Raw genomic sequence first — 26,970 nt, 5'->3', positions numbered from 1 at the left:
AGTCGGGGAGGTATTCCATACCACAGCACGTCCTGCTCCGGGAGGGGACTGGAAGCTGGCCAGGAGGGGAGGGGTGAGCTCTCTCTTCCGGGCTGGCCTCGTGGCGGTGGGTGGTATCCTATTCTCTCTCCCTGTTTGTCTCCTCTAACATTGATTTGTTATTGGTACCAGTAGTTATTTCTGTTATACCTTGATTGCTGGACTGATTTTACCTCAATCTGTGGGAGTTGTATTCCTCTGGCTCTCCTTTCCATCCCTCCGGGAGTGGGAAGGTGAGGGGGTTGGGGGGGGAGGGGAAACAAAGGGGGAACTGTGTGGATTTAGTTTAAACCACTACAAAACAGCAGGCTGCAAACATCCCAGTTATAAATTTCAGAAGTCACTTTGTAAAGAAAAAGTGTGAAAAATATAGTGTTAATAAGATGAAATAGTTTTGTGAACAGGGAGCTGAAACATAGACAATAATTGAAACATATCCAAAACAATTTTCCGTGTGCTCTCTCCCTTACTTAACTGCCATTTTTTGGCCAGATTTTGTGTCATTAATGTAAGGGAAAATGAAAAATAAAACATGTACATCCGGTGGTTCTAAGTGATTGTTGCATTTGCCTACTCAAATTTCATGTCCAGATTCACATCTATGAAACCAGCAATAGGCACAAAACAAAATCTTATGAATCTGACAAGCCACATCTTCTGTATTTGTGCTGGGGTACTTGTTAAACTCAGACAAAAACTGCCATGCTTTGAGGCTTGTTACTCAAGCCAGGTAAAGCACAAGCAGTAAACTTAAGAAAAAGAAAACCACACCATTTTCTTCCTCTTCCTCCTCCTCCTCCTGCATTATAATTGACTTTCTCATCTGCACCGCTAAGAGAATTGCCAAAATCAAGCATTCAAAAGTCAGACATCCAGCTTGTAAAATTATGAGACAGGCTTAAAAAAACATGAACTCTTGAAAATTAGCATGTTTTCCTTCTGGAATGTAGCCAGCAAGAGTCCATGTTTTCTGTAAGCCTAAAGGCTAAAAACATCATTTTAAAATGAAACCTGAAATCTCCAGTTAACTGGCTTAAGGAGCCAGGGCTTTAAGAAAAATGGAATGCCATGAGACTCGTGATGAAGTCATGAGAGCTGGCTGCTTTCTTGAAGCACTCATAAAATAACATCCACTGAACTTTCAGTGTGGCTTACTTTTGGTTTTTTTTGAATTCTTGTTGGGGGTTTTTCTCATCCCTCAAAACTTCCATCTCAGTAAGCTAAGTTTATTAGATGAAAGAAATAACATAAATAATGTTACCTTTGGAAAGCCCCCATCCACTTGGCTGTTGGGAAAGTTTTTCTGGCTTACCCAGATCATTAACCTTGGTTGATAAACCTGTAGTGACACAAATATAAACAGTTTTTTACTAACAAAGAGAGATTCATTAAATGCAGTCAAGTGGTTTTCATGTGACAGACAGCATTACTAAAATGGAGATCCGAATGCCTCGAGCTTGGCACAGAGAGCTGTTTTATGCTCAGTACGTATTTTTTAGTACCATGACAACAAGATCTATCCCTAGAGTATTTAAGCTACGGGGTTTCAGCTATATATATTTCAACTGTAGAATTGTTTATGGCAATCTGCATTCAACAGGCTTTTTAGAAGGATTATAGGATGATTTTTTAAATTTTTTTTTAAATCTCTTTATGAAATTCTGTGTAATAAGATATCCATATTAATAAACTTACTGAGGATATTGTTATACCACATGCCCATTCTCTTCTGCAAGTCACTGGCAAAAGATTAATGAACTTTACCACCTTTGCTGATGACTGCAGGAGACAAGGGCGACATACCTTTGATAATCTTTTCACAGTGAGCTGGGAACTAGAACTTACTGTTTTCTAAGATCATTGACACAGCTATAATTCTGTGTTAGCACCCTGTATTTTAGACATCAAAGGAATTTTAACATGGTATAAAAGGCGTACTGTAAAATAACTGGCAGCAGGATTTAATGGTTAAGGTACTGCCTATGACTGCTGTGGAAAAATTTTCCTATTGAAAAAGGGTACAATTCAAAGCTGGCCACTGACTACAGTGGGAACTCAAGAGTGAATATTTGCCAGGCTAGTACATCTCAGTTATGGTGAATCTGAGCTGGAAACCTGTGCTCCATTTCCTCAACATCTGGATGAAGACCAGAGCATTTATTCATCTCACTCTCATGAAACACTGAAGTGTTTTGCTGAAGGTACGAGTTACACACAACAATGCAGATCTTAAATTCATTTTCATGCTGGATCTTCCTCCTAGGTCTTTGGAGTTTTGTGACTTGAATGCTGCGCAATGCATGAATGTGAAACTGTCAGTGTTTTGAGCTCAGCATTATAAATTACACCACTCAAATTTGTTTGTACTTTGGGAATCAAAACTTGCCTTGTCAGTTAAATTGCTGGTGCACCAGGTTTACTTACCTGCTTACTATAGTATTGATGTTGAAATCTGAGGAATGCTTTCATTTCTGTGAAGTTGCATGTTGACTATTGTCACAACTGGACTACATGTATCTTAGAGAAACTGAATAATCTTTATAAGAGAAAATCCTGAATTCTACTATGAAGTAGAAAATTCAAAACACAGAGTCTAAGGCAGTGCCTGTTCTGATATATTCTCCCTAGATTTTCTGCAGTACAGATCATGGTACTTTCTACTGATTAAAGCATCAGGTTTTATTGTGTATTTTAGATTACTAGATCAACTCAAACAGGACAGTTAAGCTGTCCGGGTATGGTTGACATAGCAGCAAATTAATTACACATCAGTTAATGTTCACACTGAACATTTGAGACACCTGAATAAAAGATACCAAGTAACACCTGAGCTCTCTTGTTGCTGTTTATAATCACTGATTACCCATCCTGCAACTATGCTTTGATTTTACTGTGTAGTTATAATTTTGTATGAAAAGTTATGGTGGGAAACAGTGATAGCAGTTCAGCTCTATCGCAGGACATCGATGCTCAAAACAGCAACATATACAAAAATGTGTATTTTCCTATAGGAAGACAGAAGTAAGTATCAGAATAAAGTATTATTCATTATGATGAATATAAGCTGCTGTATTTTCCATGGAATCTGAGATGTATTCTGAGTAGCCTGTAGGCCTTGTCATTCTTATTAGTAATTTAATAGGAATAAAATAACCACCTGCAATTAAATGACAATTAAAGGATCCTCAAATTCTAAAGAATTTAGAGGGACTGCAGTTTGGGGGTGGATTTTGAAAATGGGGTAGGAGGAAAAATGTTTAAATTGTAAGATGCACTCACAACTATGCTTGGGGGAAAAAACAACCAACCAACCATACAAACAAACAAAACAAACACCAAATCACACCTTTATGACCATGAAAAAATGTACAAAACACCCCAGCTATCTTTCACAGTAATTTTCTGTGGCCAAAAAAAGAAAACCAAAACACAGTAATGCTCTGTTCTCTTAATATCTCTTAAAAAACAACTACTGTGGCCAATATTGGTTGATAGTAAACATGTGGATCTGCTCCACAGCAGTAAGTGTTTCGATATAATTGTACTAAGGTCCTGAATGAGCAGCCAAAGGACTTTTAAGTATCTGCCTTGTGAGCAATGCTGAAAGGATGGGGAACCATGGTTTGGATCCTGGCTAAGTGGAGGAAGATTCTGGAATGGAAAGAAGATGTCCACTCAGGACTTATTGCAATTCACCAGGAGAAGAAAAAAAAACCAACAAAAAAACCCAAAACCAAAAAACAGAGGATGTCTTGTCATAGTACATGCTTCATAAAATACAGAAACTACTTAGGTATTCAATCTACTGGTAACTAGGGCATTAGAAATACAAAGCACAAACTTTTAGTCAATTACAGCTGCTCAGAACAATTTATATTAAAGTTGCAAAATGAGCTACAGAGAGAAAAAGTGGAAAGCAATGCTCCATTGCAGAGCAGGATGTAAGGCTTACAACATTCCAGCTGTTTGCATGAAGTAAACACTTCTAAATAAATGCTTCCATTGATACACACCATATTTTCATTTCTTAGTACTTCCTGTGTGATTATGAGAATACAAGGTTGGCTTAAGAAATGAAAGCATGCAAATTCAGAACAGAATTACTGTACTTTAGGATGGACTGAAAACTAAAGTTACTGCAAGCCTTTATGATGGATTAGAGCCATCTGATGATTCAGATGGATAACCTCAGTATTTGATAATCATTAGGGAAAAAATCAAGCTAGTAAACTTCATCCATAAATTCTCAGAGTGGATCACCTCTAAACACCCAACTGGCAGCATTACTTGGAAGCCTTCCTTCCTGGCAGAGCATGTGATACACATAGCCATTCACTTGACCTTGAGAAGTCAGGTGGAAAAGAAACCCACTGATTTGGGAAGTGCCGTCTGAAACAGTGTTCTACAACAGTAAGCGGTTCTGCCTGAAACATCAAGGACAACTTGGAATAGGGAATTATGATCTATGAAGAATATGTTTTCAATTATTTAGCTTCTGTTCTCTTGAAAACATCCAAATAATAAAAAAAAAAAAAAACAAAAAACCAAACATACAAACATACAAAACCTGAGATTAAAAATCAGAAAAAAATAAGGTGGAGAAAAAGAAATGCCTAAATCAAGTAAATAGAGCATTTGCCATCTCTTTCTGGATCTTACAGAACTACTTACTGTTACAAAAACAGAAAGATTTCTGCAGTAGAGCCTTCTTTTCCCCTCTGCCCAACAAACCAAGAGATTTTACTGCTAGCAAAGGCTCTGTTTAACCAGCATTTGAACACTCCAAGGCGTATTCCTCCATTTTAAGCCATATCCTCTGTAAGAGCAATAGTAGGAGAGGACAAACTTTTGTCCAGCTTTAAAACAGATACATAAAATAATTTGAACACACCTGAACTAAACCTACCTTATCAGTCACATTAAAATGATAAAATTCTTGCTACCCACTCTTCATTCCTACTCACTAACAGCATCTTTCAAATATTCAAATACATCCATCAAAAGAAAAACAAGCAAAATTTAAAAAAACCCACAAATTTAAGGCATGCAAAATTAATAAAATGAACAAATTCCTGTTAAGCATCCTCAAGGTTATTATATTTAAGAAAACAGCAAGACCCCAGAGTTACTTTCTTGCTGTTGTTTTTCCGTGTGCAAGACACCTGAATTCCTGTTCATGAAGTCTCATTCAAGACTTATAGAAATTAAATTCAACTGCAGCATGGATTTCCAAAATACAAGAAGAAGACCAACTGCCCTGAGGACATCAGCAACCATCTTTTGAGAAGTTTCAGGTACTTCTTTATTATACAAACTTCTTTAATATACAAACAAAATTTGGGGTGGGGAAGGAGAGTGAAAACAAAAATGAAATTATGACAATTACCAATTCTAAATAAAAGGTGACCATATCCAATAATTCTGCACTACTCTACCTATGAGAGCAGAAAAGAAAAACAAAATAATACCAAAGAACTTTACTGTATGGATTAGCAGTCTAATGGCAGACACAGATGTCCATGTGCAGAACAGCGGAATAAAATGATACAGGTTTGTGCTAAAGAGAATGAAATAAAGGGGCATGCTTTCCTTCTCTGCAGCACTAACACTGTGCTTAGGCTGTTGTGAGATCTGGTAGCCCTTTGTGTCTGTAGTGCCTAATCCAGAATTGGTCTTCCACCATGCTCTCCTGGAAATGGGCTGTACAGCTGGACAAAGAAATAGAGCTGTATACCTATATTTATTTGAAGTACTTCACGAATTTTTCACTACCATCGCCCTGTGTTGCAATGATACAAATCGATGGTATTACAGGTCATAGAGGAAAAGTTGTACATTATTTCCTTCGAAGATGGTCTCAGCATCACTGGAAGTGTCTAGGAGAATTTCTTTGAAATGCAGCCCTGATGCACTTTCTTTTGCAGTAAAATATAGTTGCCTTTTAAGTAGAAATAGTTGTATCTGTTCAATTTTTGAAAAGTTTCTTAGTTACCAGCTAGAGCTGTAGTGCTTTTCCCCAGCACATTCTGCATATCTCTATCCCCCAAATGCCTCCCACTCCAGCAGAAAGTTCTCTGTAACCAGTTACCCACCATCACAATCCAGAGGCATAAGCAGAAAATTTTACTGCACTAGTGCTTGAAGACCAACTAAATAATTCTGCTAAAAAAGCTAACTAATTTTAAACAAAACTGGAAGGAAAGTTTGTGCTAGGATCAATATATTTACTTCAGTGCAACTGGTAAATGCTCCCAATCTGCAGTATTTGGGGAACATTTTGAAAACATATAATGGTAATGTCCACTCTGTTCCAAACACAGTACACAGGATTGAATGTGTACAGCAACTGTGAGCTGAATGGTTGCTGCTACTCAAATTTGGTTGGGTGGCAGTCTGCTATCAATCTACTTTGTCCTGTGATTCTTCCGGATAGGCCAATGACAGGCTACACTGAGTGCTCATCATGACTCCTTATTTCAAAGAGCCACTGAAGTTCTGATGAACATTTGGTATCTTTAAGAAGCTGTACAATCAAATGCTGTTGTGATGGGCTGACTCTGCAACAGGCTCAGCAAAGCTTTCCCTATTGAAACATCAGAAACCACAACTTGCCCAAGTTAAAATGCAACTTAATTACTTTGGTTAAATTATTCAAAAATACTGTGAACATGTGGTTTAGCAGGTATGCGGCTTGCCAATTTTGTGACTTTGCTTTTTTTCTGTGTGGCTGTCCCATCACAAGTCTGAGCCTCTGGTTGAGCTACAGTGACAGTTGTCCCAAATAACCTGTCTTCATGCCTTCAGTACACTGTCAGGGCAGCAGATATTTCTGCCTATTCTGCTTTCCTCATCTATGCAGTGACATTCAAAAATTGGGAGGGTGGGCAGGCATGAGGAGGATCATTTACAATCATTTCAATTGGATAATACCATGCAGCAAATAAGGTAGATAAATTATTTAAGAGAACTGATGAAGATGTATACAATCATTCTTCTTCTGGCTGGGATTGCTCCAAGTGGCTCACCTTTGTGAGGTGATGCTTTACCTGTCATTACTGTAACAACATATGGCAGTGTATCAGAACATGGCAGGAAAACTGCACACCTGATCTTGCTTTTGACTTTTGTGTATCAGCATCTGTTGATGGCTCTGCTTTTTCATGGGGAAGATATTACTGCTGCTTTTTATTCCTCCCCATATGATGACTCACAACCACATAGAGATGAAAAAGCCTAAATGAGATAAGTATGCTTTTTCTTGCATACCCTCTCCATGCTGCATATGAATTAGCAAGTTTATTCATTAGGGGTTTTTGCAGTCCTTGTTCATCACTTCTTTAATTTTTTTCAGTCTCACAGAATAGGATGTCATCTGCTCCTTCCCTACACAGCATAAAGAAGTGACCTTGGAAGTTGTTTCTGTAGATTCTAAGTACAAAACCTCTCATATAAGCCCAACTTCATCCATTGTTTCTTTCATTGTTCTTAAAGCTTCTATGATCCACGTTACACTGAAGTGTCTGCTCCTATGTCGTCTCCTCATCTGTTACCAGCTTTTCACTCCTGTCCTCATCCATGCTATACAAGCATACATTGCATCTTTTATGTATGCACTTACAGTGTCCCATGACACATATAAGAAAACTGTGCTAAAATATGCTTTTATGACTAATGGTAACTACCACTACACAGCCCCTTGCTGCAGGAAAGGATGCTGGTTAATACTAAGCACTTGGAGCAGGCACATTTTTCCAAGTCAATTATGTATCTACTAGCCTCTGAAACTGAGCAAGTTTGATGTTGAGGAGGAGAAAAACACAAGTTAATATAGCTTGAGTATATAGTTAGCACACTCCTGCCAAGTCCTTTAGGTGGTAAGAACCCTCAAGAGACTTTACCTGTCTTCTGGCAAACATGACTGAATGAGGTTACTCATAGAAGACACTTTCTTTTCTTCTGGAGAGGAATCATCCCCACATCACCTGTGTGTAATCCAGTTTTTAAGCAGAGAGATCAATTTGCACTTTTCTGCACTAGTCAGAATGAATCTTGCTTGTGTGCTACAAGTGCTCTCATGATGTTTTTTTTACTTCATTAATATGCAGAACCATTGCAAAACTATTTACCATGCATATGAAAAGTAAAAGAAATCAAGTGGTACATTGTGAACGCTGTCAAAAAAGTTCATACAACTTCTCACTGAATTAATGAATTTAACAAAGATTAGCAGTGTATCACACTCCTTGAGAGGAAAAGAAATGCTATTATTCCAGAACAATAATAAGAAACATGATACACGGAAAATTCCATTAACCTATAAAATGGATGCAAACTACTTTATTTCACCACTGAATTTCAGTGCATGGATATGAAATTGTGAAACATTGCAGAAATCAGAATAACTGAACAAGCCCTGCAGAAAACCAAATTCAACACCCAGTGCAACCCAGCACCTTTCCCACTTCATTTTGTTTCTCTCTGTACTGCTTTTGTTGTTACTTAGCATGAACACACAAAGACAACCATAATAAGCCTGAGAATTAAGGAGTTTTCAGTTACATAGGATTTTGCAATTTGCTCTTCAAATGTAATAAGGTAATGAAAACTTTAATTAGTAACCACTTGTGTCTACTCCTAACTGCAACTTCAAAACAAGTCTCTTGTTACATAGTCATGTGAACACACAGAGTGAGAGCAAAATTCAGGACCGAAGATGCATAATTAAGTTCTTCAGCAGTTTCATACCCAACACTGACATATTCCTGAGGAATAGAGAAGGAAGCAAAGACACATGGTCACAGACTGACCAAAATATCAATTTAGTCAGACTCCTCACTCCACGAAGTTTTGGTCTTAAGGCAGGAACAGTGGCCAGTAGGTGAATCCTGAAGAAAGAGTAAGAACAGAGACAACCCAGAATAATACTTCTCCTGTGTGCTCTCCCAGTTCCCTGCTTCCATGTTTTGGGGCATACAAAATGTATACACCAGGCTCACTTCCAAAACACATTTCATTTTTTAATTTCTTATAAATTTTCTAAGTTAATAACCTGAATACTGTAACTTACAGTAGACTTAGTACACTGCTTTGGACTAAAACTGTATTGTTCAATTTTTTTAAATTTCTCACACATACCAGAAAGATGACCAGAAATCCAACAAGCAATGCTGTTCTCCAAGTGGCGACAAGCTCACTGCCTTTGCCAACTGCTTTCTTGCAGAGCCCAGCCAGGAAAGCCTTTCCCCCCATGAGATGCCAGCCTCTTGCCCAACTGGTATATTTCAGGCAAGTATTTGAAGCGCCAGCAGTATTCTTGGAAATGGGAGACAAATCCACACTGTACAGCCAGTACTTACCTCATTAAAAGGGATGTAATGACCACAGCTGATGATATTGTAATGGGTGCTTGAAAGCATTATGGAACATTTATCTGCAGTCACCATATTACCAGTATCTACGATCACTTAATGTAGCTCAATTGCTACTCCAAATACAACACCGCAAACTATATCATGTATGTTCTGCAGGCTGAAAGTAATAAAGTATCTGTGGGTTCTCAGATTCATCTAACGAGGAGACACACAGGAAATCAACTTTTCCTGCCAAGTACTGTTTCTGGGGTTTGTTCACATTGCCTTATATGATTATTTAGATGAGAAACTAAGGGTGAGGACATTTACCAGTATTTCCATAGGATTTTCTTCTGCCAGCAGGAATAAAGTTATTTAAACTCAAACTCTTCAATGATGGAGATATTATCACAGTTGTTATAACAAAGAAAGAAAATTTGTTCTCCTCTAGCTTAATCTTTTGAGTAGCTCTATAATGCCAATGTATGCCTTCTACACATCAGTGCTGTAAGAACCCAGGACTTATTCTGATAATGTACATACTAAGCTGAGGCTTATACCACCTTTGGGGATCTCAACTTTTTTCAATGTAGTTCCACACAGGCATGCTATGCTAGTAGACAGGCAATAAGGTTAGTGTCAACAAAATTAATCCAGAAACATTCCTTCCTAAAGGATGAGAAAACACCACCTGTTCTGATGTTGGTTTGGCATTTTGGGTGGGTTTTGGTGTTTTTTTTTTTTTTTGGGGGGGGGGGGTGGGGCGAAGGGAAGTTGGGAGGTTGATGTCATATTTGCAGAAAGAAACATCAGGACTCCTCCCAGGAACTTCTACATAGGGTTTTCATTCAGTAGTGCTACTCTGAATTTGCCAGACCAACAGTCTAAATTGAATTTCATGTAACACTCAAACAGTGATTCATAGTATTAATCTGCATCAAACATTTGAAAAGAATATTTTTGCACCTTTCCAGATTGCACCCTCAACCAATTTGGTTTAATGAGGTGAGTAATATTTGAAATAAAAACAAAATACAAATATTCAAAAATATTTTTATTGAAATATCCTGTCCCAGTCTATGATAGCAACTGAATTAAGTTAATTAAGTTATTCTAGGGCTATTAAGTGTAGTCCCTCTCACCTCTTTAGCCATACACACAAGGACCAGAACTCAGCTGTGGGGAAGCTGCCTTCTGATGGGAAAAAAAAAAAAAAAAAAGGAGAAAAGATTGTTTTGAGATCCCAGTGCCCAATGTCATGACTGTAGTATTACAAGGTGTAGCTTAATTCTTACTTCTGATTTTTGAAGATTTCAGATTTTCTCAAAAAAGCTCATTAAACTTTTGTCGTGGCCAAAGCATTACAATCCCATTGTCAACACAGCTCTGTTCAGATAAAGTATGCTGGTGCTCATTATAGAATTCGGCAACCAGAACAAACATGTTTGTGACTGGGTATAAACACACATATATAGAGCTTTTGTCTTTTAACATGTATATGAACTGTACCACTGAAATATCCACAATATCTACAGCTTTGGACAAAAAAAATAGCTTGTCCTTCAAATTTTTCTGGTCAGAAACAAGTAAAGACGGATTTTTTTCTGTGCAGTTGAACATCTGACTTGTCAGAAGAATTTCTGCTTACTTATTTTCTAAGCTGGAAAGGCTTTTAATTCACCTTAAGTTTTCAGGACCCGAGTAGCATTGAGCAAACTTCACCCAATGTATTCTTCATGCACAGTATGTAAGCATAATAAAAAAGCACAATATACACATTCCTGCTTAGCTTTCATCCCTCTCAATTATTTCTCTTGACCAAATTCTGCCCATGGCTACACATGAACAGAAGAGGATCTAACATAGATCTAGAGCTGTTCTCAATTATCCTAAAGGAGATTCCAATTCCAGTACCAGTCTCAATAATCAACAAAGAAGGACATAATGTTTCATCCTACTAACTAGTTCTTCTTACTTCACAGAGCATATAAAAGGCTCAAATAATGCCTTGCTCTGTCAGACCAATATAAGAATGAGACTCCATTCTCCACAGATAATCCTAAAGTTAGGAATGGCTTTTCCAAATAAAGTGAAGTTATTTTATAGGCACAGAATATTACAGAATGTGTAAAGATAGCATATGACTCATTGGGAAAAGGTTTGCAATGGCTAGACTAGGACAACATCTTAAATATAAGTTTTGCCTCATAAATATCTTCACCTAACTTAAATAATATTATGTATTTCACTATGAACTGCAAAAAAAAAAATGGGGTGGTGATTTTTATTTTTTTTTTCCTTCAACCAAAGGCAGGTTCTCATTTCTCTCTGACTTAATGAAGAAAATCTTTTCCCCCGACTGTTTTCCCTCCAAGAGGCCATCATCCCATTTTCCTCTTTTTTCCCCAAGCAGACTAAAAGTGCAGAGAATGCAAATGGTAGAATAACCTCAAAACTAGTACAGTTCAGGCAAGGATGAACCACAGGATGTGTTCAGCCCAAATGACCTCCTTCAGGGGCCTTTTTCCTTTGGGATGACACAGCACAACACCTAGCCTAGAGATACTACACCACTAGTGCTTCAGAAGAAAGTCATCTAATCATGGTAAATTAGAATTAAACTAATGAGCTACTCCAGAATATCTTTTGCAAATTTTCAGGTAGGTCAAAATTAAATTATTAAGGATGTATTTGTTTAGTGGTACATACTTTTATTAGTGTTACTAGTTTAAATTCCTTAGCACTTCTACTGCAAACTCCCAGAACTAAGTCTAACTTATAGAAATTATCTGCAATGCAGGCAAGATAAGAGGATACAGCTGAGTGTTTTAGAAGCAAACAGACCACTTTGTCAGATGTATAAAATATCTTAGATTACTTTTTTTAAAACCAACCATTGACCATTTTTTTAAAAAAAGAGCCTTTCCTTGTTTTGCTAAGTCTTCTTTGACATCAAAGAAAATGGAAAGTAAGACTTTTTTACTCTCACTTTTCACAGAATCACAGAATCCCGAGGGCTGGAAGGGACCTCAAAAGATCATCTAGTCCAGCCCCCCTGCAAGAGCAGGGTAACCTAGAGTACATCACACAGGAACTTGTCCAGGTGGGCCTTGAATATCTCCAACGTAGGAGACTCCACAACCTCCCTGGGCAACCTGTTCCAGTGCTCTGTCACTCTTACAGTAAAGAAGTTCTTCCTGATGTTAACATGGAACCTCCTATGCTCCAGTTTACACCCATTGCCCCTTGTCCTATCACTGGATATCACTGAAAAAAGCCTAGCTCCATCATCCTGACACCCAGCCTTTACATATTTGTAAACACTGATGAGGTCACCCCTCAGTCTCCTCTTCTCCAAACTAAAGAGACCCAGCTCCCTCAGCCTCTCCTCATAACAGAGGTGTTCCACTCCCTTAATCACCTTTGTGGCTCTGCACTGGACTCTTTCAAGCAATTCCCTGTCCTTCTTGAACTGAGGGGCCCAGAACTGGATGCAATATTCCAGATGCGGCCTCACCAAGGCAGAGTAGAGGGGGAGGAGAACCCCTCTTGCCCTACTAACCACACCCTTTCTAATGCATCCTAGGATGCCATTTGCCTTCTTGGCCACAAGGGTACATTGCTGGCTCATGGTCATCCTCTTATCCACCAGGACCCCCAGGTCCCTTTCCCCTTCACTCCTTTCCAGCAGGTCAACCCCCAGCCTGTACTGGTACATGGGGTTGTTCTTCCCCAGATGCAAGACTCTACACTTGCTCTTGTTGAATTTCATCAAGTTTCTCCCTGCCCAACTCTCCAGCCTGTCCAGGTCTCGCTGAATGGCAACACAGCCTTCTGGTGTGTCAGCCACTCCTCCCAATTTAGTGTCATCAGCGAACTTGCTGAGGGTACACTCAGTTCCCTCATCCAGGTCATTGATGAAAATATTAAACAGCACTGGTCCCAGCACTGACCCCTGAGGGACTCCACTAGTCACAGACCTCCAGCTAGACTCTGTGCCATTGACCACAACTCTCTGCCTTCTTCCTTTCAACCAGTTCTTGATCCACCTCACTACCTGATCATCAAGCCCACACTTTCTTAGCTTATCTATGAGAATGCTGTGGGAGACAGTATCAAATGCCTTACTGAAATCAATCAAATGCCTTACTGAAATCAAGAAAAACCACATCTACCGCTCTACCATCATCCCTCCACCTAGTCACTTCCTCATAGAAGGCTATAAGGTTGGTCAAACATGACTTCCCCTTCATAAAACCATGTTGGCTGTTCTTAATAACCCCCTCATCCTTGGTATGCCTAGAGATGGAGTCAAGAATAAGTTGTTCCATCACCTTTCCAGGGACAGAGATAAGGCTGACAGGTCTATAATTACCCGGGTCCTCCTTCTTGCCTTTCTTATAGACTGGTGTGACATTTGCCATCCTCCAGTCCTCAGGCACCTCTCCCATTTCCCACGATTTACCAAAGATGATGGAGAGTGGCCTAGCAATGACCTCAGCCAGCTCCCTCAGCACCCATGGGTGCATTCCATCCGGACCCATTGATTTATAGATGTCCAGATTGCACAGCTGATCCCTAACCCAATCCTCATCTACCAAAGCAAACTCCTCCTTTGCCCTGACTCATTCTGGGGCTACAGGAATCTGGGGCCCCTGGGGAGTCTGCAGGAGTAAAGACAGAGGCAAAGAAGGCATTCAGCACTTCTGCCTTCTTTGTATCCTCTGTCTCCAGGGCACCCACCTCGTTCAACAGTGGGCCTATATTGCCTCTTGTGTTAGTTTTATTTGCTATGTATTTGAAGAAGCCCTTTCTATTGTCCTTAATCCGACTAACAAGATAAAGTTCCAAGGAGGCCTTAGCTGTCCTGATTGCCTTCCTACATCCTCTAACAACTGCCCTATATTCCTCCCAAGTGCCCAGCCCCTCCTTCCATAATCCATAGATTCTCCTTTTCCACTTGAGTTTGCCCAGCAGCTCCTTGTTTAATCACGCTGGTCTCCTAAATCCCTTACTTGATTTCCTATTCATTGGAATGCTCTGATCCTGAGCTTGGAAGACGTGGTCCTTGAATGCTGACCAACTATCATGAGCCCCTTTACCACCTAGTACCCTTTCCCATGAGACTCCCCTTAGCAGTTGATTGAACAGGCCAAAGTTGGCCCTTCAGAAATCCAGAACTGTGGCCTTGCTAGGTATTCTATTCCTCCCACACAGGATCCTAAGCTCCACCATCTCATGGTCACTGCAGCCAAGGCTGCCACTGACGATCACCACTTCAACCAAACCCTCCTTGCTGGTGAGTACTAAATCTAGCAGCGCTCCTCTCCTAGTTGGTTTGTCCACCATTTGCATTAAGAAGTTATCGTCAATGCACTGGAGGAACCTCCTAGACTGTGAATGATTGGGTGTGTGTGTCTTCCAGCAAATATCAGGGTAGTTAAAATCCCCCATGAGGACTAAGGCATGTAGTCGCAAGACTACTTCCAGTTGCCTGTAGAAAGCCTCATCAACTTATTCGTCCTGATCAGGAGGTCTATAATAGACTCCCACAGCTGTATCACCCGTACCAGCCTGTCCCTTAATTTGTGCTCACAGATATTCCACTTGCTCCTCATCTGCCCCTGGAGAGAACTCAACACATCCTAGTCGTTCTCTCACATAAAGAGCAACTCCACCACCTTGCTTTGCTGACCTATCTTTCCTAAAAAGGACATAGCCATCCATGACAACATTCCAGTCATGTGAGCTGTCCCACCACGTCTCTGTAATTGCCACTAGGTCATAACCTTTAGACCGCACAGACTTCTAACTCCTCCTGTTTATTCCCCATGCTGCGTGCATTGGTGTACAGGCATTTCAGGGAGCAAGCAGAGCACGCTGATGGCACCCTTGGGAGGCAGGAGGCCTTTTGGTCTTCATTAATAGTAGAACAATGCCTCACTAGTTCAGCTACGACCCCCTCGCACTTTGAATCTAACCTGAAGGTCTGTGAGTTAGCTCTGCTAACTCTTGTCCTAGTACCCTTTTTCCCCTGTGGGACAGGGTCTGAACAGCTATCCTTTCCCACAAATGAAACAATAGATTGATAGTCCTCCCTAGTCCGCCATCCTTGAAGCCCTAGCATGTTTCTCTTGGGCTTGTCCCTAACACGCTCAGTTAAATCCCCTCCCCCCTTCATATATAGTTTAAAGCTCTGTCAATAAGCCCTGCTAACCCCTACCCCAAAACCCTTTTCCCCCTCTGGGACTGGTGGATCCCACCTGCCACCAGCAAACCAGGTGTCTCATACAGCAGCCCATGATTGAAAAATCCAAAACCCTGCCTATGGCACCAGTCACGTAGCCATACACTAATCTGCAGAATCTTCCTATTTATCTCTTCACCCTTGCTTGTAACAGGTATAGAGGCAAACACCACTTGCAGTCCAGACCCTTTAACCAGCCGTCCCAGGGCCCTGAAGTCTCTCTTCATTGCCCTTGCCCTCCTTGTAATAATTTCATCACTGCCAACCTGAAAAACCAGCAGCGGATAGTAGTCAGAGGGCTGCACCAGATCAGAGAGTTTCTTTTTAACATCTCTAATTCGAGCCCCAGGGAGGTAGCAGACTTCCCTGTGGGATGGATCCAATCGACAAATGGGCCCTTCTGTTCCTCTCAGAAGGGAGTCACCCACCACACTTACTCTTCTTCTTGGCTGGGGAAGTTCTAAGGTATGGGGGTGAGTGACAAGCCCTAGATGACTCACTAGATAGATGTAGCTCTCCATCTCCATTTACCTGGCCCTCTAGTTCCAAGACCTCATACCTGTTATTCAAGCGCAACTGGGAGGGAGGAAGGGATTGTGAGGGTTTTCGCTTGCCTCTCCGAGGAGGGACCTCCCTCCATACATCCTTGCCCCTTAAGTTCTCTCCTTCTGTCTGATGGTAGGAGGGAAGGGGATCCATCACTTGTTCAACCACTTCCCTCTGCCCCTGCCTTAGGGTGTGGCTCCACCAATCTATTTCACTTTCACATTCCCTGATGGCTCTCAACCTTTCTACCTCCTCCCTCAGTTCAACCACCTGCCTGAGCAGATAATTTATTTGCTCACAGCGAACACAGGCAGTGTCACTGGCTCCCTTCAATACAAGTGTCGGGCTCAGGCATTCACTGCAGCCAGAGACCTGCACGGCCGCATGTCTGCAGGAAGGCTTTTCTGAAAAGATCCTTTATTTCAGTGACTAGATGACACTGGCCAAATCAATTTTAAAACTTTTTTTTTCTTTTTAGTTAGAACTTCTTTTTTTCCTTCATTAACACTAAAATCTAAATTTGTATTTTATGATGTTCAGCACTTTCCATGAAGGTGGTATATACAAATTCTAGCATTTCAAAGAAAAATAGCAATAAATATCACCTTTGAATTTATAGACTGCACAGAAATATAAAAGGTACTTTTTCTCTTTCAGGTGCCACTTGAAGAAACTTATACAAAAGGACGGGCAGATCCTCAAATTGCAGTTGTTCTTGTGTAAAATGGCTCAAAATGTTCACAACTTAAAATTTTAAGACAAACAGAAAGTACACCCTTCTGCATTTCTATTTCTTTTTAAATTACTGGTGATATTATTATAAAGCTCCAAGGAAGATTAATTAACCAGGTATGCGGAAATCCTAATTCCAAGTCTGGGAAAAGGAGAAGCAGCATTGAAAACTAACCTGCTAAATTATATGCTTTTAATCGTAAGCAGTTTAAGAAGCATTTTATGGAATAAAAATTTAAGAAAGAGAGTAAGATAGTAAACTAAAGAATTCACATGTCCTCGCTTAACAAATTTATTCTAGTCACTCTTAATTTTACTGTAATCATAACTAAACCATTAATGCTCTTTCCATTTAGCAAATGAATAAAGCATGCCATTTGTCCCCATTTTTTTAAGGTTTAGTTCAGCCTGGTGAAATATAGCAGCAAAATTTTCACTGGCCAGTGAGAGTAGAATAGAGCCTTTGCCTATGCTGCTATATTAAAAACAAAGTAAGCACTTTTACAATCATGTATTTCAGTGTAGAAAGTACTGATATGTAAGGAAGTTTTCCTGCAAATCAGAATGGGTAGACACTTGCAATAAATACAAGAACTATGCCAAAGACAAGTGCATCCACTGCTGAAAGGAAAGTATGTCAGTAGTTTGACTTAAAATGACATTCAGTGTTACCATGCCAAAACTGGAAAAAAGGGAAAAAAGAGTGGGGTAGGGGAAGAGATTCTGCCAATTATCACATATTAAGCAACCTTGCAAGCAGGGCAAAACCTAGTCTTTTTTACACTGAAAATTACAGTCACAAAAAAGTGGAATTAGGCCTTTTCGTAACAAATAAAAAACTTTCCAAAACCAACCGAGATTTTTACTTATGTTTCACTGCAAAACAAACAACAGGACTAGACAGAGAGATAACTACATTTTATATTCTGCTTCTGGATAGCTCTAAGTTGCATTTTAAGTTCTGGCCCAGAAACTGACTTTACAAAACTGATTTCCTTGACTACTACAGGAGCCTTGCTAAACTTATAGAACCATCTGCTGGTAAAAATAACTCACTATTTTATGCCTAACTAAAAATAATCTTTTATTCCATAGATAGGTATATATTGCACATAACAGCCTACATATAATCTAAAAATGTGGGCTGATAGTCACCTTGGTGTTGGTGGGAAAACAGTTGCCTTATAGAATATTCCACAGTTGTGTGAACAAAATGTATTTTAACATGATTTCTATTCACAGTTTCAGTGAATCATTTCCCTTTTAATTCCCCACACCCAACTATTCATTTATATACAGATGAGCAAAGCACTTTGATGAAAGTAGGTTCCAGAATAGACTAAAACTCCAGAATATGCAAGTTTATTTTTGCAGATAGGAATGATATAAAACAAGGAACCCAAAAGGAAAAAAGCTTTTATAATAGAAGAAGTATTGCTTATTTTAAGCATCCTTTTATCCCTCCCTCCCAAATCAAAACAACCCCAAAGAACCAGACAAGAACATAATTATTGAAATTAATTTAACATAATCTTAGTATGCCCCTGAGAATCTCACACTTAAGAAAATATTCTAAGCTAATGTATACCCTATGCAATTCTACATAAGACAAGCTGTTGCTCCATATAAATCAACAGATTTTTGACCATGGTATAATCACATGGCACCCAAATTATATTACATTTTTATCAGTGCATGCTTCAGTGATACTTCTACCTTCAGTCAAGAATGTTTTATGACTACACAGCATATAAACTAATTCTGCTTACTTTATGTACTACTTCTGTGAAAAACAATTTTCTTTAGCTTGCTGATTCAAAGATAGTCCTTCTCAGGAATACCATATTTAGAGAATATTTAGATGTAGAATGTTTCATCCTTTTAATTAGGTAGCTGTCAGCAATAACATAACAAATTGACTTTAATCAGTAAAAATATAAACACAATTTGCACTGAAGGAAATGGGTTATTGATGAATATGCCCTGGCCCTGGAAGTGTTCAAGGCCAGGTTGGATGGGAATTTGAGCAACCTGGTCTAGCAGAAGGTGTCCCTGCCCACGGCAGGAGGGTTGGAACTAGGTGAGGTTTAAGGTCGCTTCCAACTCACAGCAGTCTATGAATATTGAACAATAAATACATTCCAACTCATTGACTTTTGTGTATGTTCAGTTAGGCTCAAGCCTAGCCACTTTTTCTGGAGCAGATTCATATAATAGAATCATAGAATAGTTAGGGTTGGAAAGGACCTTAAGACCATCTAGTGAAGAAAGGCTAACCTTCTGAAAAAATTATCAAACAAGAAAATTTAGTTTGCATCTTATATACTTCCATGATATATTAACATTAAACCTGCCTCACTTACTAAGTGCAATGATCTATTTCTTCTTTTAGGGATGAAGGTGTCAGGGATGAAATTATGGGGTAATGTTTTGTCCGCATGCATTCCTACATGTATTATGATGTGTATTTTTCACAGGAAAACATTTCATCTAAACATTTCTTGTTTCAATTAAATAAGCCTTACTGCACAAAGAGGGATTTTAGATTTTTATTCAAATAAAAGCAAGAATATCAAAGACCCAACATGTGGAAGTTTTCAGAGTACATCAGTCATTGCATGGCTAATCCCCATTGCCTCAAAGAGTAAGTCTTATAAAGGTTGTATTTATTAATGAGTATTGGGAATGGGGAAAGAAGGTTTATATTTATTAAAAAAATATTGAATCTTTGCTAAAGCAACTAATTCTTACCATTTTTTGATTCTGTTAAGTCTTGGGGCTGCAGTTTCTCTCAAGAAGCACAAGGAGAACAATCTGAAAACAATTTAAAAATAAAAAATGAAAAAAAAGTAATTCCAACTGTTGCAATATTTAATAGGTTGGGGTTTTTTTTTGCCAACGTAACAGTGGGTGAGCCAAGTATAAGCTTCAGTGGGTAAGATTTAAGTTATGCAAATTATTCTAATCACATGTATGCTTATATATCATGTGTCTCTGCACTTCAGTGGTCAGTAGTTTTAAATACAGGACAAAGAAATCCCTGGTATCTGGATTTCCAGAACTCTATGTTATTCTTAGAGCATGGCAGATCTCTGAAAAGCCCTATATGTTAACATGTTAATGGTTAACACACCCAAAAATCAGACAAAAAGACAAAACCCCATCACCCTCTGCTTACTGTAAAGGTGGTCCATTGTTCCCAGGCATACTCCAAAGTATGCTTTTTTGCAATGACAAAACAAGTATAACAGTGTCGGGCTTTCACAATGTAATGGCCCAGTGAGTAGGTATTTCTGGAATGGCAGTGCATTACATAACCTCAGGTTTTCTCTCTCCTTATCCCACACACCCCACTATTTTAAATAGGCAGAAAAGAAACATATTAAAAAAAAAAAGCTGGTTCTTCCTTATTTAAATTATATCTTCAATTACAGCTGTCTTAACTGATCAAATTTATAGCATACCTTTTCATGATTTTTCACATACTTACGAAAACTAAAGTTCTCCCCTACTGATTATACATGTCTTACCTACAGTGTGTACATATGAAATGTGATTAAGTATGAGTCATATGTTTACATACAAATGCGTACATACATATTGTATTTAAAACTGCAATCTCTTATCTATAAATGTACACAGGAAGGTTTGGAAAAAAGCACATAACTTCCCCAAGACACGGTTGTTTTGATTATTTTTTCTTTTTCCTCAAATAAACTACCCAAAATGTAACTGCTGTGCACGCAAAAACGCAAAAGGCTGTTGCAAGAATGACTGCTTTCTAAAAATAAACCCCAGCAGCCTGAGAGGAATCCAGTGTCAGGGCGGAGAAGAGGGAGATTCGTTTTACAACGGGGAAGAAGAGAGATTAAAAACCAATACTAGAGTCTTGCATGCATGCTAAAAAAGTGCATTAGGTTCAGAAATGCATTTTGGTGTTTGTGGAGCGCAAAAGCGAGGAAAAGGAAACCCTTAAAACAAGATGAAACAAAACAACGAAGCAAAAACCCAAAACACTTCTCATCTCCCATTTTATGTGTGCAGAAAAATGCCCAGCCTAGAAATCCATCCTATAAAAGCATAAAAACAACGAGTTAAATACATATGCTGCATGTTTTCCCATCTTCTTTAAGAAAGCTTGTTTTGAAATGTGCACCGAGAGGGAGGAAAGGCAAGCTGCAGCAAAGTCCAGCTAAGTAAGGGCAAAAGAAAATTAAAAGAAACAGAGACAAAGAGAGAGAGAAAAGATTAATAATAATTAAAAAAAAATTGTGTATTGGAATTGCATATACTTACAGATAAAAGCCCCCGCTCCCTGCTCACTTTCTGTCCTTTCTACATGATCTGAAACAAATGTGGATTAAAAAAGGGCAGCATCCTACAGAAGGGAATTTATAGTTGGGGGAGTGGAGAGAGGGTAAGGGGTGTGGGGAAGAATGACTGCACCTCTTCTGAAGTGCAGCCTAGGAGAAAAAAAGAAAAAGGGGTGGGGGTGGCTGGGGGAAAATCTGTCTTCCCCTTCCCTTCTCCTTCTTCTTCTCCTTCCCTTCCCCTTCCCTTTCCCTTTTCCTTTCCCTTCTCCTCTCCTCTCCTCTCCTCTCCTCCCCTCCCCTCCCCTCCCCTCCCCCCCGGCTGGGGTTTGGTTGCCAACTCTGGTTATATTGAACAATGAGCTAATTCTGATGGCAGCTGGCCGGCCGCCAGTTCTCCCCTCTCCCGCCCGTTCCCTCCTCACACATACAAGTTCCCCCCGCCCCCCCGACCGCCGCTGCAGCACCAGACTGCTTAGTCGGCAATAATCCGCAGTCCCGCGTCCCCCGCGCCGTCTGGGAGTCGGGGTAGCTTCCGCGCTCTGCCGGCCAGAGCCGGGGGTAGAAGGGGGCTGAGGTGAGCGACGGGGCGGGCCGCAGCTGTCCCCCCCGCGCAGGCAGCGGTCGACCGCTGAGGGGCGGGGAGCGGGGAGGAGGAAGAAGGGAGGAGAGAACAGGGAACAGCCACATACTGTAATAATAACCCTGCTGCAGCAGCAGCAAAGGGCATCTGAGGAGAAGGGGAGGGAGACGGAGGCGGTCTCCTGTGCCTGCGCTTGCCTGGGAGGGAAGAAAATGGTGGGCGGGGAGGAGGGGGAGCCGCACTATAGGCGGGACAGGGCCTCAGTGGTGAGGGTAGGGGTGGAGTGTCGGCCCCGGGCTAGTTCGCTTTCTAGGCAGGTCCCCGGGCCGCCGAGGAGCGCAGCAGGACCCGGGAGGGAGGGCAGAGCCCTGGAATGCGGGGCGGTGAGATCACGCAGACGGGGCCCGGGCGATATGGGCACACAGGCATTGTGAGGGCACCTCGCCCCATCAGCGGTCCCGGCTCCGACCGCGGAGCACAGGGCGAGGGGTGCAATTAGCCAGAAGCTGTGAACTGTTCAGCTGCATGGACACCGGGGAAATAGGGCAGTGTGGGAGCACTGCTGCTTTGCTGATGCGACAGAGGCTGCTGCCTAGTGGTACTCCCTTAAAATTCTAGGTAGGGTTATATGACCAAAAGAGAAACAAGCGGTAATAAGTAGATTCCCTGATACCTGGAAGCATTATCTCGAATCCTGTGTTCAGTTCTGGGCCCTTCACTGCAAGAGATACGTTGTGCAAGAAAGGTGGTGCAGCCTGTCCAGAGAAGAGCAATGGAGCTGGTGCAGAGCTTGGAGCACCAATGTGGTGGGGAACAGCTGAGGAACTTGGAGTGTTTAGTCTGGAGAAGGCTCAGGGGTGTCATTATTGTGCTCTACAACTACCTGAAAGGAGGTTGTAGTTAGGTGTGGGTCAGTCTCTTCTCCCAAGTAACAAGTGATAGCACAAGAAGGAAACGGCTTCAAGCTGCCCCAGGGGAGGTTTAGATTGGATATTGGGAAATATTTCTTTACAGAGAGGGTCATCAGGCATTGGAACAGACTGCCCAGGGAAGTGGTGGAATCACTGTCCCTGGAAGTGTTCAAAAACTGTATAGATATGAGCCTCAGTTACATGGTTTAGTGGTGGTCTTGGCAGTCCTGGGTAATGGTTGGGCTTGATGGTCTTAAAGGTCTTTTCCAACCGAGTTGATTCTGTGATTCTAGGTATAGGTACCTTACTCAAGGTTGAAATGCCAGAGGTAAGGGTGGTTAAAATGCTATGAAATCATACATGCTGTAGGCTAAAAGGATCATAGGTTGGTTTGGGTTGGAAGGGACCTTAGAGATCATCTAGTTCCAACCTACCAGCCACCGGCAGGGACACCTTCCACTGGTAGCAGAGGATGCTTAGGACATTAAGCATTCTCTCTTAGGCCTAGATTTTGAACAGCTAACGTTGTTTTTCAGATTAGCTTTCATTTAACTCCCCATGAAATTGCATATTTCTATGGTCCACATAGGAATTTCTGTTTGTTGAGTGGAACTGGCCTGCTAGCATGTCTCTGTACCTTCCTGCATGTCTACTGTATCTCTGGGAATGCTTTACAAGCCTGTCAGTTTAAAGGAAAATTTGGCAGCTGGAAGGGAGAATGTAGGCTGTAAGCAGACCCTGTTATTTAAACCCTTGGTAAGCCGCATAGTAATTCTAACTTCAGTGCATTAGAATCAGAACATTAGCCTCAGAAAGTTACTGCTGCTTGTGTCTCTTCCTGTCTGTCTCTTCCACAGGTTGTCACTGGTCAACTGATAGGAGTGAAGCAAGTTAGAGGTTATACATTTAAACTTTACCTTGAGATAGCGATACTTTTACTGAATAACAAATACTGGCCCAGTGGAGGTAGCAGCCCTTCACATATGCTCCAGTAAGAGTAATGTTTTCCCTTTGGCTTAAGTGTATGTTCTAACCTGGGGAAAATGTGTCCTAGCTGGTAAATCAGTTGTAGAGATTTTGCACTGGGGAATTAAACTAGATACGAAAGGCATAATTGTGGGATGTGAAAGCTTGCATTAATGAAGCCTCTAAGAACCTGAAATGGGCAATGCTGTCATCCAGCCTTGAGGGGACAGGCAAAGATTTTAGGGAACTTTGGCAGAATGATGGCAGCACTAAATTGCAGTAACAATTAAAGCTTTATATTCTTACCAGGGTATTATGATTAGAATGGCACAAAGTTTCTACAAGCAGAATCCATAAAGTACAACATGTAAGTAGTATAATATGGAATTTATAATATTACTCAAAATTTCTCATCACATAGATTCTTCCTTAACCCATGACTTCTAATCACCCAGACCCTCTGCAGATAGGGTCAGATCTTAATGTATGGTTTGCAGTATCAGTATAGTAATCATATTCCAGACTCCAAAAAACATAAAAGAATACTCATCACTCAGTCCTCAGAGGAAGCAGAGGACGCTGGCCATGGGGAGGTCACAGCTTTCATTTTTTTCCTAATGACTTGGTTTCTTACCCTAGGTAAGCAACCTGATTTGCTGTGCTGTTTGTGCTTGACTGTATCTGGAAAGTCCTACCTGGTTGTTGCGTGTGACAAGCTAAGTTACTAAAATCTATTCAGAGTCTGCACTTTCTTGTTTGTCTGTAGTGTCCTGAATTTGATTTTCCTTAGCTAGCTGCTGTTTGCAGCACTAACGGAAACCAGGAAATTAAGGTTTTGCTGGTAAGATGAATAAGAGGGCAAAAGCCTGAAGGGGAGAAGGAGGCAATCCAGCTCCACTCACTGGGACAATGAGGTGCAAACCAAGAAATGTTAAGAACCAGTTCAAGCAACCTGTTAAGATTGAACTGAAAATAACTCTGAAAAACACCTTACTGAAATTAGTAGTCAATAAATATAACAAAAAAAAAAAATTTTTAGTATGTCTTTGTAAAGTGGTAAGGAGCATTGGGATGCTGAGAAAATAGCATCCAGAGATGCTATTGAGAGATATGAGAAAAAAAACGGCCTAAGGGAAAATAGTACCCTTTTGAAAATGCTACATTGTGAGGAATTCAAAATCTTTTTTCCATCTGCAACTGGAACATACAGCCTTCTCTCTTTCAGTCTCTGATCACTCATATAAAATTTCATTATTACAAACATAGTATTCTGGTGAATTGTCCTGTTCTCTTCAGGAAACAGATTTAGCCCCAAGACAGTTTTTCTTCTGCAGTCAGTTGTAGAGGGGGAGGAAAAGTTTGTTCCTTTTGCTATATCTCATCTATAATGATTTCCTTTGATTCTTTTTGTCTTTATTTCCCTCTTTGGCCTGACTTATAAACCCTAAAGTGGATAAAGCACTGAGCTACAAAGCATTGTGATTATACAAGTAGCCTAAAAGAGGCTTGCGAAGCAGACAGGGCAGAACAGGCCCTTACAGCTGACAGGAAGGTAAAAGCAGCAGAACAAAGATTTACTTTTAATAAACCAGCAGCTGGGAAAGTCCATAGCTTGCAGTCAATAGACATAAAAGAGTTACAAGAGAATCCTCTGAAATTGTCCTTCCCAGTTCTGACAGGGAGCAAAGAAGCTGTTTCCTACACTGTTGGACACAATTCCCACTCTTTTTCTTATCTCCATCCTTCTGCCATCCAATTCCAACACTGTGCACAACACATGAGTCTAACAAGACTCTGGTCTGGAAATGGGTTGGATTCAAGCCTGATGGAGGTAGTGCAGAGAGCTGCCTGGTCACATAATAAATTGGTTGTGGATTGCCTGGAGCACCTGAAATGAGAAGGTGGTTGCAAGGCACACGGATGCTATGTGGTTTGGCAACTGGATCCAGGTCACAGGCAACTTATTGTAAAACCATCCAAAACCCCAAAATCAGTTATATTTGTTTACAGCTTTTGTGAACGTATAGATTCCATTAATGGAAGCACTGCGCCACTGCAGTCCTTTCATGGGTATATCCTAAAATCACCACACAGCACCACAAAGTATCATGTAGGCATAAAGATACAGCATATAATAACAGCTTTCCTTTCCTGCAAATTCTTCTGCTTCTTGCTCTGTTCCTACTTTTAAGTGCTATTCATCAGTAAATTAATTCAAGGAAGAAAGTGGGTAATAACATTCCTGAATAAAAATCTTAAACAGATTTTCATAGCATTAAGTGGGGCAATGTAGATTATAAACCAGGTATAAGAAAGTATGTGTGATGTTTTTGTGGCAGCTAGATTGAAGTTAGAGGGAAAGATTATTCATTATCCGATTTTTTAAGAAGACATAAACTGCAGATTCTACTTCCAGTTTGGTGTTCTGGGGCTGGATTCAGAGGGTTTCTTTTTCCAGTATATCTCCAAATCTATGAGAATTTTGTTTTTATTTATTTTTATTACCAAACTATATGAGCTAAGCATACATAACTGATGAAACCACGTTATCTGGAAGGTTTCCAGTTAAGATTAGTTTGTCATTAAATAAACCAGATGTTAAGGATTTTTTTACAGATCTTCAACAGAAGACAGCTTGGATGGAAGAATTACACATCAGCTGCTGTGAGAATATGCTCACTTTTAATAAAATGAAGCTCCTCATGCTATCAGAATGAGTTATTGCTTCACCTGTTGCACTTCCTCTGCAATAATGACTGACACTGAACACTCAACTGGAAGATGAAAAATACACAGAATATTTCGAAAATATACCAGAGGAAGGAAAATCGTGGCAAAGTCCCTACAATTATGTTAGTCCCCTTGAGTTCAGTGAAGCTATCTACACGTATACAGTTAAGTACCCTGCTAAGGTTAAGCATATGAAAGTTAAAGTGAAATTCTAGATCCACTAAAATTCTAGGGTATTTTGCTATGGAGTGAGAGAAAGTGATGTTTTTTTTTCTCCGTAGACAAGACAGGAAAAGAATTTGAAAATATTAAAGAGAAAGCAGTATGATTTGATCATGATTTGTGGCTACAGAGAGAAAAAAAAAAGTGAAAATGGAGCTAGTTTCAGCCTTGAGACATAGTGAAGTAAGCAGGGCTCCTAAAGCAACAGCAAGTGACCAACAAAGAGCAGCTATAGGAGGAAATTAAAAGATTCTGGTACTGACTGTGTTAATTTCATTTCAGTTAATAGCAATTCATGATTTCCAGCTTTATAGTCCTGCACTCTGAAAACAGC

At 40.2% G+C, this 26,970-nt stretch overlaps 1 long non-coding RNA gene across 4 annotated transcripts in view; it reads right to left on the bottom strand.

Moving 5' to 3' along the window:
• Positions 1 to 21,935, bottom strand: part of LOC115945298 (uncharacterized) — a 32,970-nt gene extending 11,035 nt beyond the window's left edge. The window contains exons 1-4 of one of the 4 annotated variants that reach the window (XR_004079664.1): positions 21,917 to 21,935; positions 21,211 to 21,258; positions 19,666 to 19,728; positions 1,301 to 1,378 (exon numbers count right to left, since the gene is read on the bottom strand). This is a non-coding gene — a long non-coding RNA (uncharacterized lncRNA). Of the gene's footprint in view, positions 1 to 1,300; positions 1,379 to 19,665; positions 19,729 to 21,210; positions 21,466 to 21,691; positions 21,861 to 21,916 lie in introns of those variants that run through there. The other 3 variants (XR_004079662.2, XR_004079663.2, XR_004079661.2) reach the window with 3 other exon arrangements.
• Between the last annotated feature and the right edge of the window lie 5,035 nt (positions 21,936 to 26,970).

This window comes from Melopsittacus undulatus, chromosome Z (genome assembly GCF_012275295.1).
Source record: "Melopsittacus undulatus isolate bMelUnd1 chromosome Z, bMelUnd1.mat.Z, whole genome shotgun sequence".
NCBI lineage: Eukaryota > Metazoa > Chordata > Aves > Psittaciformes > Psittaculidae > Melopsittacus > Melopsittacus undulatus.
The sequence above is the reverse complement of the archived record's forward strand: the minus strand, read 5'-3'. Positions and strand labels throughout refer to the sequence as shown.